The sequence below is a fragment of the Trichechus manatus genome, unplaced genomic scaffold (genome assembly GCF_000243295.1).
Source record: "Trichechus manatus latirostris isolate Lorelei unplaced genomic scaffold, TriManLat1.0 scaffold00030, whole genome shotgun sequence".
Taxonomy (NCBI): Eukaryota; Metazoa; Chordata; class Mammalia; order Sirenia; family Trichechidae; genus Trichechus; species Trichechus manatus.
In genome coordinates this window covers 20,445,311-20,458,034 of record NW_004443966.1, presented here as the reverse complement: position 1 = coordinate 20,458,034, position 12,724 = coordinate 20,445,311, and positions in this window count along the sequence as shown.

Below are 12,724 nucleotides of genomic sequence, written 5' to 3'. Positions count from 1 at the left end.
TTAGTGTATCTGGAAGTGTTTCTTTAATGATTTTTATGCATAGAAAGGTACACTATATACTAAGACAAACATTATACTAACTGACATTAGATACAAAGCTTACCTAACTGTTCCAATTTATGTATAAATTCAACTTAAAGATAAATTTAAGAACGGAGCTCATTTGTAATCTGGGGACTGCCTGTACTCATGCAATCTCTTTACTTGGTACAAGTCTATTCAGATCTTCTATTTTTCTTGAATCAGTTTCAGTTTTTGTGTCCTTCTAAGAGTTTGTCCATTTCATCTAAGTTATCAAATTTGTTGGCATACAGTTGTTCATAGTATTCCATACTTTTTTTTCAATTTCTTAAAAATATTTTATTGTGTTTTTGGAGAAAATTTACATAGCAAATTAGGTTCTCATTTAACAATTTCTACACATTATTCAGTGGCATTGGTTACACTTTTCCCAATGTGTCAGCATTCTCATTATTTCCATTCTGGTTGTTCTGTTTCCATTAATCTAGCTTCCCTGTAGCCTCTTACTTTCTCATCTTTGGTCTAGGGTAAATGTTGACTGTTAGATCTCATTCAGATGATTGTTTGGAGAAGCACAGTACTCACGTGTGATATTATTTATTTTATGAGCCACTCTGTTTTTTGGTTAATCGGTGACCACCAGGCGTGGTGGTTTAAAGGGTTTCCCAGGGTGATAATCTTGGGGATTCCTCTAGTCTCTACTGGTCCAGTATGTCTGGCCTTTTTAAGAATTTGAATTTTGTTCTACATTTTTCTCCCATTCTATCCAGGACCATCTATTGTGTCCTTAGTCGGAATAGTCAATAGTGGTAGCCCGGCACCATCTAGGTCTTCTGGTCTCAAGAGTATTCCTGGTAATACTTTTTGTGTCTTTAAGGACAGTAGTGCTGTTCCCTTTCTCATTTCTGATTTTAGTTTTTGGTCTTTTTTTTTTTTTTTCTTGGTCAGTCTAGCTAAATGTTTATCAACTTTGTTGGTCTTTTCAAAGAATTAACTTTTCGTTTTGTTGATTTTCTCCACTGTTCTTCTATTCTTTATTTCATTAATTTCCACTCTAATTTTTCCTTCCTTCTCTTTGCTTTAGGTTTAATTTGTTCTTTTTTCAGTGTCTTAAAGTGGAAGGTTATTGATTTGTAATCGTTCTTCTTTTTTTAATGTAAGCATTTTCAGCTATGAACTTCCCTCTATGCACTGCTTTAGCTGCATTCCATAAATTCTGGTATATTGTGTCCTCATATTCATTCAACTCTAGAATATTTTCTAATTTCTCTGTGATTTCTTCTTTGACTCATTGTTTATTATAATGATTAGTTTTATGTGTCAACTTGGCTAGGTTATTTAGTCAAACACTAAACTAAGCATTGCTGTGACAATATTTTATAGATACGGTTAATATCTGGAGCCCTGGTGGCACGATGGTTAAGTGATAAGGCTGCTAACCAAAAGGTTTGCAGTTCAATCCACCAGCTGCTCCTTGGAAAGCCTATGGGGTAGTTCTACTCTGTTCTCTAGGGTCTCTATGGGTCAGAATTGACTCAATGGCAATGGGTTAATATCTGTCAATTAAGTTTAAGTGAAGGAGAATACCCTCAAAAATGTGAGCGGGCCTCTTCCAATCAGTTGGAAAGCCTTCAGAGCAAATCTGAGATTTCCCAGTGAAGAAGAAATTCTGCTTCAAGACTGCAACATCAACTCCTGCCAAGTTTTCAGCCTGTGGGTCTGCCTTGCAGATTTCAGACTTGCCAGCCCCCACAATCATGTGAGTTAATTTCGTAAATCTCTCTCTCCCTCTCATACACACACACACACACACACACACACACACACAGACACACACACACACGTCCTATTGGCTCTGTTTCTTCTCTGGAGAACTCCTAGCTGATACAGATCTTGGTACCATGAAGTGGGGTGCTGCTGTAAAAAAATACTTAAAAATGCAGATGTGGCTTTGGAATTGGATAATGGGCAGAGGCTGGTAGAATTCTGAGGTACTTCATAGAAAAAGCTTAGATTGCCTCTATTGGTAGAAATACGAACACTAAAGGAAATTCTGGTGAAAGCTCAGAAGGGAGTGAGGAGAGCTATAGAGAAAGTCTCTATAGTCTTGGAGACTGCATATGGCACCAGCAACAGAATGTTGCTAGAAATGTGGGCATTAAGTGTGCTTCTGGTGAGGCTTTAAAAAGAAAATGATGAACATGTGATTGGACAATGGAGGAAGGGTGGTACTTTTTATGCAGTGGCAAAGAACTTGCCTGAATTATGTTCAAATGTTTGATAGAAGGTAGAACCTGTAAGTGATGAACTTGGATATCTCGCTGACGAGATTTCTAAGCAAGATCTTAAAGAGGCTGCATGGTTTCTCTTTGATGCTTATAGTAAAATGCAAGAGAAAAGAGATGGACTTAAAAATGAACCGTGCAAAATGAAAACAGAACTTAAAGATTTCGAAAAACATGTTTCCTAGAATTTTCACCAAGGATGTGGCTACACAATCTTCTGTTAAAGAGATTAAGCCTGTGACTGATGGATCTAACCAACTACCATAGCAGAAAACCTATTAGCTTAGACTAAAGGGAAGAGCGAAAGAACCAAAGGAGAGAATGCTGTCTGCCTCGTGGAATTCTACAGACAGGAAACAGGCCAAAGGAGCTACGTATGTTGTCCTCCAAGAAAAGAAAAGAACCATCCCCGGAGCAGCTCAGAGATCAGCAGAACTGTTGGAAGGAGCACAGGAAGCCAGGCCTTCTTGCTTTCAAAGGGTATGGCCATGGTGTCCTGGATCTCAAAGGGTGGGGCCACAGTCTCCTAGGTTTCCAAGAGTCGGATCTTTATCAACTCAGTTCCAGAGTGTGGGGCTGGCATTAAGGTGTGCCAGGTGGATAGGGCTGCCACCCAAAACTGAGGGGGTGTGGCTGCCATGTCCAAGGGGCAGAGTGGGTGGGGTCACCACTAAGAGGGACTAGGAGAATAGGGCATCCCAAAGCTGAGGGAGCAAAGTTGCCATCCCAGTGGGCCTGGAAGGCAGAGCTAAAGCCAAGGGCCAAGGGGCCTCCACCCAGAATCCAGAGGGCATGGCCAATACCCAGAGTCTGGAGGGCAGGGCCACTGCCTAGAGGGTCCCAAAGAATAGAGGATTATTTTCAAGACTTGAGAGCTAATGTAAACTGTTATGCAGGGTTTTGGACTTGCTTGCTGCCCATTAACACTTCTTTCCCCCCAATTTATCCTATTTGTAATGGAAATGTCTACTTTGTGCCTGTCCCACCATTGTACTTTGGAAACAGATAACTTTTATTATAGATTTCACAGGTTCACAGATGAAGAGAGATTTTGACCCAGGATGGACTATGCCTAACAGCTCACCCATATTTGATTTAGATGTTCAGAAGATGAGATTTTGGACTCGGAGTTGGTTTAAGACTTCTGGGATGATGTGATGGGGTGAATGTATTTTGAATGTGGCAAGGACAAGAATTTTGGGGGCCAAAGAGTGGAATGTTATGGATTGAATTGTGTCCCTCAAAAATACGTGTTGTGAAACCTAACCTCTATGTCTGTGGTTATAAACTCATTTGGGAATAGGTTGTCTTTGTTATGTTAATGAGGCAGGATTACTGTAGGGTATATCTTGAGTCAATCTCTTTTGAGAAATAAAAGAGATTAAAACAAGCAAGCAAGCAAGCAGAGATGGGGAAAGAGAGATGTCAAGCCACATGAAGATCACCCAGGAGCAGAAGCTAAAAGAGTCAAGGACCTTCCCTCAGAGCGAACAGAGACAGAAAGCCTTCCCCTAGAGCCAGCACCCTGAATTTGGACTTCTAGCCTCCTAAACTGTAGGAAAATAAATTTCTGTTTGTTAAAGCCACCCATTTGTGGTATTTCTGTTGTAGCAGATGAGATAACTAAGACAAATATGTTAGTGTATTTAATGGTGTCCCACATTTCTCCGAGTTTCATTTATTTTTCATTCTTTTTTCTTGCTGTTTTTCAGATTGCATAATCTCTACCAATCTATCTTCAAGTTTGCTGATTTTTTCTTCTGCCAGCTCAAATCTACTGCTGAACCCCTCTAATGAAATTTTCATTTCATTTGGTTCTTTTTTAAAATAATTTTTGTCTCTTTATTGATTTTTTATGAGACATTGTCATAATTCCTTCCCTTACTTCTTTAAGCATGATTTCCTTTGGTTCTTTGAACATATTTATAACATCTACTTTAAAGTTTTTGTCTTCTAAGTCTGACATCTGGGCCCTCTCAAAGGCAGCTCTGTTGCCTGCTTTTTTCCCCTGGGTATGGGTCACACTTTCCAATTTCTTTGCATGTCTTTTTTTTTTTTTTTTGAAAACTGGACATTTTAGATAATACATTGTAGCAACTCTGGGGGATTCTGAGTTCTCCACCTCCACAGCTTCTTCTTCTTGTTGTTTGCTTGTTTATTTATTTAGTGACTTGGATGGTCTACTTTAGTGCAGGCTATTTCCCTTCCAGTGTGCAGTCTCTGATGTCACTCCTAAGACGGCATAGCCTTGGACATATGCACTGTCATCCTTGCGTGACAGTGGTTTTAGCAGGGTTCTCTTTGTCTCCTTCCTTGATCTCTCTGTTGTCTGTCTGTTGGTATCATGCCCGGCTCTTAGCCTCCACTAATTGTCAACTGATTGTTCTATTGTTTTCAAGAGCGTCCTGGGCATAAGTTGCTCCACAGCCTGATTGTAAAACGACATGGCAGAGGCATCTGACCTCCTCTAACTTCACAAGGAGGAAGGAGAAACAAGATCAACAGCCCAAGGATGATTCCTATGAGGCTGAAGTCAGACATGCCTTCATCCTCCAACCTTTTTCCAGTTCTGACACCAACCGTCCCTCCCACAACATTCTCTCCTTCTCTGCTGGGTTCGAAAATTTGTTTCAATGGCCGCACAGAACTCACAGACAATAATTATGATTATGGGTCAGACTTTGAGGTTTCTTCTTAGGGAAGCAACAGGTTACAATTCAGGTTCAGGAATACTCAGAATAGTTCTTTGATCAGCACAGCCTCTTCTCAGCTGTGCCCTCAGCCTCTGCCCTACTTGGGTAAGTGTTACAAAGCCCTTTTAACTCTGCCAGTAAGTACCCAGAGGCACCCCACTCTGCCAGTAAGCCTCAGCTCGAAGGTGCTCAGCTTTCTTGCTCCATAGGTCGGTGAGCCTAGCTCCACCACCAAGTGCCCAGAGGCATCCCTCTCCACCAGGAGTTCTCCTGTGTGAAGGCACTCAGCTCTCTTGCTCCATGGGTTGGCACACCCAGGAAGCCCACCACGTCATCTCCTGCCAGTATTCCAGTTCGACTGCCTCTGCTGCCACCATTTCTCTGCCACCTCTTGCTGTCTCCAGTGTTACAGCTCTCTCTCTCTCTGTCTCCTTGATCTAGGTCTCAGCACAGGGATCCCGGGTCCAATGGATGTGCTCCACTCCTAGGTCTTCTTTCTTGGTGGTAGTAGGTACCCCTCTGCTCTGGGATTGACTGCTCTTTGAAGCCTAGCAGGATGGCAAAGCTGACCAATCCCCTCGTTAGGGCTCCATACACCTTATTTGCATGGCTCCAACCCCACAAGGGTGACATGCACCTTATTTACATAATTAGCAAACTATCCAATCCCTTTGGTGGGCTACAAGCATCTCATTTGCATAGTCCTCACCCAGTCATTTGGTGGGAGTTACAAAGACTATGGCTAGAAGGTTCATATTAAGTAATTCACTGTACCACACTGATCCAATTAAATTCAAGTTCCTTTTCAGGAGAGTCTCTGAGGCCAGACTTTGAGGTTTCTTCCAAGCCTAGTAGGGTTCTTTCTCTTTCTCTGGTTCTCTCTGGTAAGCTTCTAGCTAGTTTAGTTTGTTGCTTTCATGGAACCACCAGTCTTCTCATAATTGTTCCATTAAATATTCCATTGTTTTTGAGAGCACTCAGACTTAAATTTCCCCATACTCTACTCCAAATAAAGTCATTCCTTTGGGGAGAGCTTTAGAGCTCTCTGTTCTTAATGCCTGTCTTCTCCCTTGACAAAACCTCTGTGCCACAGCTCTGAAGCTGGGGAAAGTCTGCTTCACTCAGAGTGACACCCCTCCTTTACAAGGGTGCTGGGTGGGGGCAGTAGCCTCTAGTCTTCTCAGCTTGTCTCTCCCAGTGGGAAACCTCTGCCCTATGATCAAACTAGGGCAATACCAGTTAGAGCCCCAGTATTGTCAGCCTACTGCATCTGGGGTAGAGCTTCCACAATATGAGTTGGGGCTGGGTGGACGAAGAGAGCTCCAGGCCTCTCAGCCACTCTTGCCTGAAACAGAACTTCTGCAACACAGCTGGGGGTGGGTGGTGAGAAATGCTGGTGGCCTGCCCCTCCCAGGGAAGTACTGCAGCCCTTGACTGAGAGTCGTGGAAAAGAGAGATCACTTTCCTTGGCTACACCTGCCTGGAGTTGGGAGCTTCTGCCATGCTGAGCTAGTAGAGAAAAGAAAGGGTGCAGGTCATGGCTCAAATGCCATAGACTCTCACTGTTCTTACCGAGAGATTTAGTAGATTTTCTTGAATGAATCTGTCTTCATTTTCTGTATGCCCTTTGGTCAATTTCCAGAGGCTTTAAATGGTTGATTTTTTAAGATAATTTTCATCAGTTATGGTTGTATTGCTGGGGAAAGAGTCTGCAGAGCTCCTCACACCACCATTCCAGAAGTCATCCACCGAGGCTCTTCTCTTTAATCTCAGTGTTCTAGCATTTCACAATGATGGGCCTTGGTGGAAGGTTTTGCTTTGTTTTGTATTCATTCACTTGTACTGGGCCCTCAGTGGACTTTTAATTAGACACTTTTGTCTTTTAGTTCTGAAAAAAATTATTGTGTTATTTTAATAACCTTTTCCAAACTGTTGTCTCTGCTCTCTCTTACAGGAATTCAATCAGTCAGGCGTGGAGTCTCAGACTGATCTTCTAATTTTCTTTTTTTTATCTTATTATCCATCTCTATGTTTTTCTGTTTAACTTTCTAGAAGGTTTCCTTTACCTTTATGCCATTTTGTTATCACATTTTTAATTTCCAAGAGTTCTTACTTGTTTTCTGATTGTTGTCCTTTTTATGGCATCTTATTCTTGTTTCATGAATGCAATATCTCTTCCAATCTCTGAGATTGACAATTACAGTTTCTTTGACATTGTCTTCTGCTCCTTCCATCATCTATGTTTCCTCTGAGGTCCTTTTTTTTTTTTTTTTTTCTGTTGTGCTCATGGCACTTGAAGAACACTTTTTATGGAGGAGAAAGAGACCCAGCCTTTGAGTCAGACACACTTAGCTCAAAACCCAGCTCCACATCTTCCTTCTTTGTGACTCTGATTGGATAAATCTCCTCAGCATAAGTTTCCTTCTTAGTAAAATAAGAATAATAACACAACCTTGCAGACCACACCTGGACAAGTGGTTGGCACAGAGTAGACACTTGGCGATGTTAAGATCCCCATCTTCCACCTTCAGAAGTTGATCTAAATACCTCAGTCCATGCTTGTCATCTGCATTAACCATTACTGATGTGCACGTCTCTTCCTTCTCCCTTTCTTTCCCTATTTTAGCCTCATGTGCTCACAGTCATGCTTCTACCAATCATGGAGGGAGAAGCCATCACTGACAATAAGACTTTGTCACCACAGTGCCTTAAGCTGAGTGACTAACAAGATGTATTTTGGTGTCAGGTGGACCTGGGCTCTGAGCCCTGCTCTGTGTCCTGAGATAACAGATATAATGTAAACGCAAAGATTCACCCAGTGGCCTGGTATGAGACCCCTACTTACTACAATCAAAGAGATGAGAAGAGACAGGAACAATATGGTCTGAGACTCAGAGCACATCCAAAGGGAAGAACCCCCATGACAACTGGCATCTGAATCCCAGAAAAAGGGTCCCTCTTTGCTTCTCAACAAGCTGGAAGGTTGTGCCTTAGAACAAATAGAACATCTTCAAGTCCTCCAACAGCCTGGAGACACGGTTCTCCAGCACAGCTGTTGGACTTTATGTATCACACACCCACACTGCCCTGCCTCCCCACCTGCCTCCAACTCCTACCTGCTGCCCCTATATTGCCATTCAAGCCAGGTTGAGGCTCTGTTCCCTTGGGAGTACTATCTCCCAGGCTGAGCTATGAACCAAGGGGAGGGAAGGGACAGGATCTCCCAGGTAGGGGCAGCCAGTGGGAGAGGTCTTGACCTCCAAGTGAGAATCTCTGCATTCTGGCCTCCCTCAGAGCATTCTGCACCAGGCACCTGACTTCAAAGGCTCTCTTGAGCCCAGCCTGTCCCTATTCTGTTAACTCTCTGAACTTGCAATGGTGGGCGCACTCAAACTAAGTGTCTCTGGGCCTAGGATGGGAGCTCGTCAAGTCCCACGCTACAGCCAGTGCCCTCTGGGCAGGGCGTCCATACACAGAGTTCCACATGCTTGAGCCTTCTGCTGAGAATGTCTGCCTCCAGGCCTGTGCACATCATCCTAGGGATGACAAGTCACCTGAGCAGAACCAGCACACTCTGTGCTCGAGGCTCCTCCTGCACTCCAGTGACCCCATCCTTTGTCACTGTCACCTCTCCCACATTCCTGAGGAGCAACAGGGCACATATTCTAGGACACACTCAGCAATCTCCACACCTCTCCAGCTAATGGGCCTCAAGGGCCTCTAATGGACATTGCACTGTGCTAGGTCAGGTGGGGCAAGGAAAAAACAGCAAACAGGATGGGTCTCTGCCCTCCAACTAGTTGGAATGAAAGGCAACGCCTGCTAAACGTCCAATAATAAAGTTGTGGGAACTTAGAAGATGGAGCTATTTGAAGAGAACGGACCTGGAAACACTCTACTTTGATCTGGGTGGTGGTTACACAGGTGTATGCAATGCAGAAATCCATCAAGCTGTACATTTAAGATGTGTGCACTTCATATATGTTATACTTTAATTAAAAAACAAAAGCATGTGACTGGCCTCAGCCCCATAACTCAGCAGAGAGTAGATAGGCCTAGTGGAAAGCAGAGGCAGGTGGCAGGAACACTGGGCAGGCCAGGTATGGTGGTGGCAGTAGAAAGGAGCCAAGGGGACTAACAGAACATCAGAGATGGATGGGATCAAGAGTGAGAGTTCTTAGATGGTGTCTGGCTACCACCAATGACTGCCCTGACAGGGAACACAACAGAGAGCCCCTGACTGAACATTAGAAAAGTGGGGTGCAGAACTCAAATTCATGCAAAAAGACCAGACTTAATGGTCTGACTGAAACTAGAGGAGCCCCAGAAGACATGGCCCCTGGACTCTGTTAACCCAGAACTAAAACCATTCCTGAAGCCAACTCTTCAGGCAAAGATTAGACTGAACTACAAAACATAAAATAATACTCATGAAGGGTGTGCTTCTTGGTTCAAGTAGATACACGAGACTAAATGGGCAGCTCCTGTCCAGAGGCAAGATGAGAAGGCAGAAAGGGATAGGAGCTGGTTGAATGGACACGGGAAGCCCAGGGTGGAAAGGGGGAGTGTGCTGTCACATTATAGGAATTGCAACTAGGGTCACATAACGATACGTGTGTGAATTTTTGTATGAGAAATTAACTTGAGATGTGAACTTTCACCTAAAGCACAATAAATAAATTAAAAAAAAAAAAAAGAGTGAGAGTTTTGGGGTATAAGAACCAGGGAAGCCCTCTGTTTATGGAGTAACCAGGGAGGACTGACACCGTCATGAGAAGTCCCTGTGTGTAAGTAGTTGATGGGAAAGTGGGGAAGGAATTTGTTGGCTTCTCTTAGGTTCTGATTGGGTGGGGACTGACAGTTGGAGAGTCCAGGGTCCCAGGAAACACTCAAGATTCTGAAAGGCGTGCCCTGGTAAATGACCTCAGACGGTGACCAGCAGCATCCAGCCCACAGGTCTGAGACCACCACCATCCCCAGTGTCTGATTTTCCCCAGGGCTGTCTGAGCAGAACAAACCCAGAGCCTGCCCCAGTCTAGATAGGGTGAGCCCCACCATTTATGTGGCCCAAGACCCTGTCTTTTGGGAGTATCTATGGTGAGTCTCCAGCTCAGAGTTGGAAGGGAAAAGGAATACCGTAGACGCTCAACCAATGGTGAGGCTAAATCTAGGTTACTCATTAAGCTAAGCAAGGGACTTTTCCACAACATCTCTAATAACTGGCTCTCCAGCATTTGCTCAAACATCCCCAGGGCGGGAATCTCACTACCTCACAGCAGTTCACCCCATTTTCATAAGTCCCAGTGCCAGGATGTTTTTCCTCTTATGGGGTTGAACATTGTCTCCCTTGCTCAAGGACATTCCTCAGAGGTCTAGGACATACTCTTGTCCCCCAAGGCTGCTCTTCCCTGCTCACCCAGCCTGGTTTTAATGCATACCTTCCTCATGCTGGCTCTTCTCCTGCAGCTGCTGACAGTGAGGGTCCAAAAAAGGATCACGACCCTTGAGGTGCAGTCTGAGCCAGAAGGAGGAACAGCCACCTCCTTTGACCTGTGTCCTGTGCCATTATTAATGCAGCTCAAACTTTTGAAGAAGCTACATGCAATGTTGTGGTTTTCATTTAGTTCATGGGGAAGAGCTTATGGGGAGCTCCCATTTCACAGGCACCTGACTTGGCTTCACAGAGCCACTGCCAAGGTCCCCTAGGCCCTGCCCTGTCAGGTCCATGCCCACCTCTTCCTTCACCCACCACACTCTGCCCCACTCATGATCTTTCTTTCAGTACTCCCAGTCAGCCCTCCAATTCCTACCTCGGGGCCTTTGCACATGCAGTAGGCTCAGCCTTGAATGCTCTTGAGTAGAACAGCACTATACGGTTTTATTGGATGTAATCTTTACAGAAGCAGATCACCAGGCCTGTTTCTTCTGTGGTGCTGCTGAGTGGGTTTGAACCACCAACCTTTTGGTTACCAGACAAGTACAAACTGTTTGCGCCACCCAGGGACATTTACTCTTCTGTATATTTGAGTAATTATGTGATCAAAGCCCATCGCTCCCACTAAATGGTTGAACCCATGAGAGCAAGGAACATGGCTGGTTCTGCTCCTCATTGTACCCCAGCACCAAGCATAGTGCCTGGTACAAAGTATATGTACAATGAAGATATATTGAGTGAATGAGTGAATGAAGCATCCTTGTTTATCTCATCTGGTTAGGCAAAACCCCTCAATCACCACATCACTCCATCTCACCCAGACTGAGCAAGGGGCTGCAGTGTAGACTGTGAGATTTGGAGACAGGCAGACCTGGGCCTGTGTTCTGGCCCTGCCACTTACCAGTTTGTGCCTTTGGTGCATGACTTCACCTCTCTGAGCCTCAGTTTACTCACCAGTAAAATGGGATGGTAACAGTACCCACCTCAAGAGGTGATGGATGGAATACGATCATGTATGCAAAGTCCTGGCACACAATGCTCAACACACGTGAGGCTCTTTTCCAGGATGCTTAGGAGAGAGGCATGTTCATATCCCAGTGACCTCCACCAGGCAGGGTTCTCATTACCTGAGTGGGGCTGGGGCTCACTCTGCTGCAGATACAGAGCAACTGGGAGGGGAGCAGCCTTGTCTCCCACATGTGTGGCTGCTCTCTGAATCACTCTAATCTAGTGCTGGACCATGCTTGCTCTCTGATGGCCTCAAGGCGCCTCCATCCTCATCCCTCACTCATAGCCACAGGGTAAGGGCACACTTGACTCTGTTTCTGACCAAGCAAGCAGAGGCTCTGAGAGCCTGCAGAGGCCATGCAGGACCAGCCTGTGGCCCCGGTTGCATGGGGCATCCCACCTCCCCACCCTGGCTGATTCAGGCCTGGCTACTACCCTTCATTTGCAGCCAGACCTCACAGGACACCAGTATGAGCTCAAAAGGCTTGGTGACTCTGGCACTGCACCAAGCCTGCTGGGGAGAAGAGTCCAACTTCTTAGCCCTCCCTGTGCCTTGGTCAGCTCACTTAGAAAAGGGTTCCTTTTTTTAATGCCCTCTTTCCTGGAGCCACCACCAGTGATGAACAGAGAAAACCCTGACATGATCTGAAAAGTCCTTCTAAGTGCAAACTCTGCACACTAGTGGACCCTGGCTGCTTCACTGTGGCTTCACCGTGAGATTCTTGGCCAAGCCCAAGTCTGGGCAGAAGGGAAGGGGGCACCTACTCCTGGGCCATCAGAAAAGTAACTCTGTCCTCAAGTTATTGACATTGAAGCACCAGTGAAACCCCTTGGAACAGCTTCAGGACACATTCAAAGTTACAAATTGAGCCTTTCCAGATACTTTCGAGGCTCAGTGCTGGCCTCACCTCCTCAGATAAGCCTTTCCTGCCTGCTTGGGCCCACCTGGACCCTTCCTCCTAAAATTAGATCCCTTAGCTTTGGGATCTGCGGAGTCAGGCTCTTCCTGCCTCCACCGGCTATGTCCAACCTCCTGGCCAGACTGAGGATCTTGGTCAGATGTGCCTTCTGGACCCAGGCCTTTGCACATACTGTACCATCTACTACTGCCCTCACTGCTCTCTTTACTAACACCTATACCTCCTCTAGAATTCAGACCAGAGAGAATTTCATCCAGGAGCCCCTCTTGATTCCTCCTGCAGACTGGAAGGGTGTCCTGCTGGGTTCCTTTGATATCCTGGACTTACTGACCTCTATAGGTGTAAAGGAACCCTGGGTTGGTC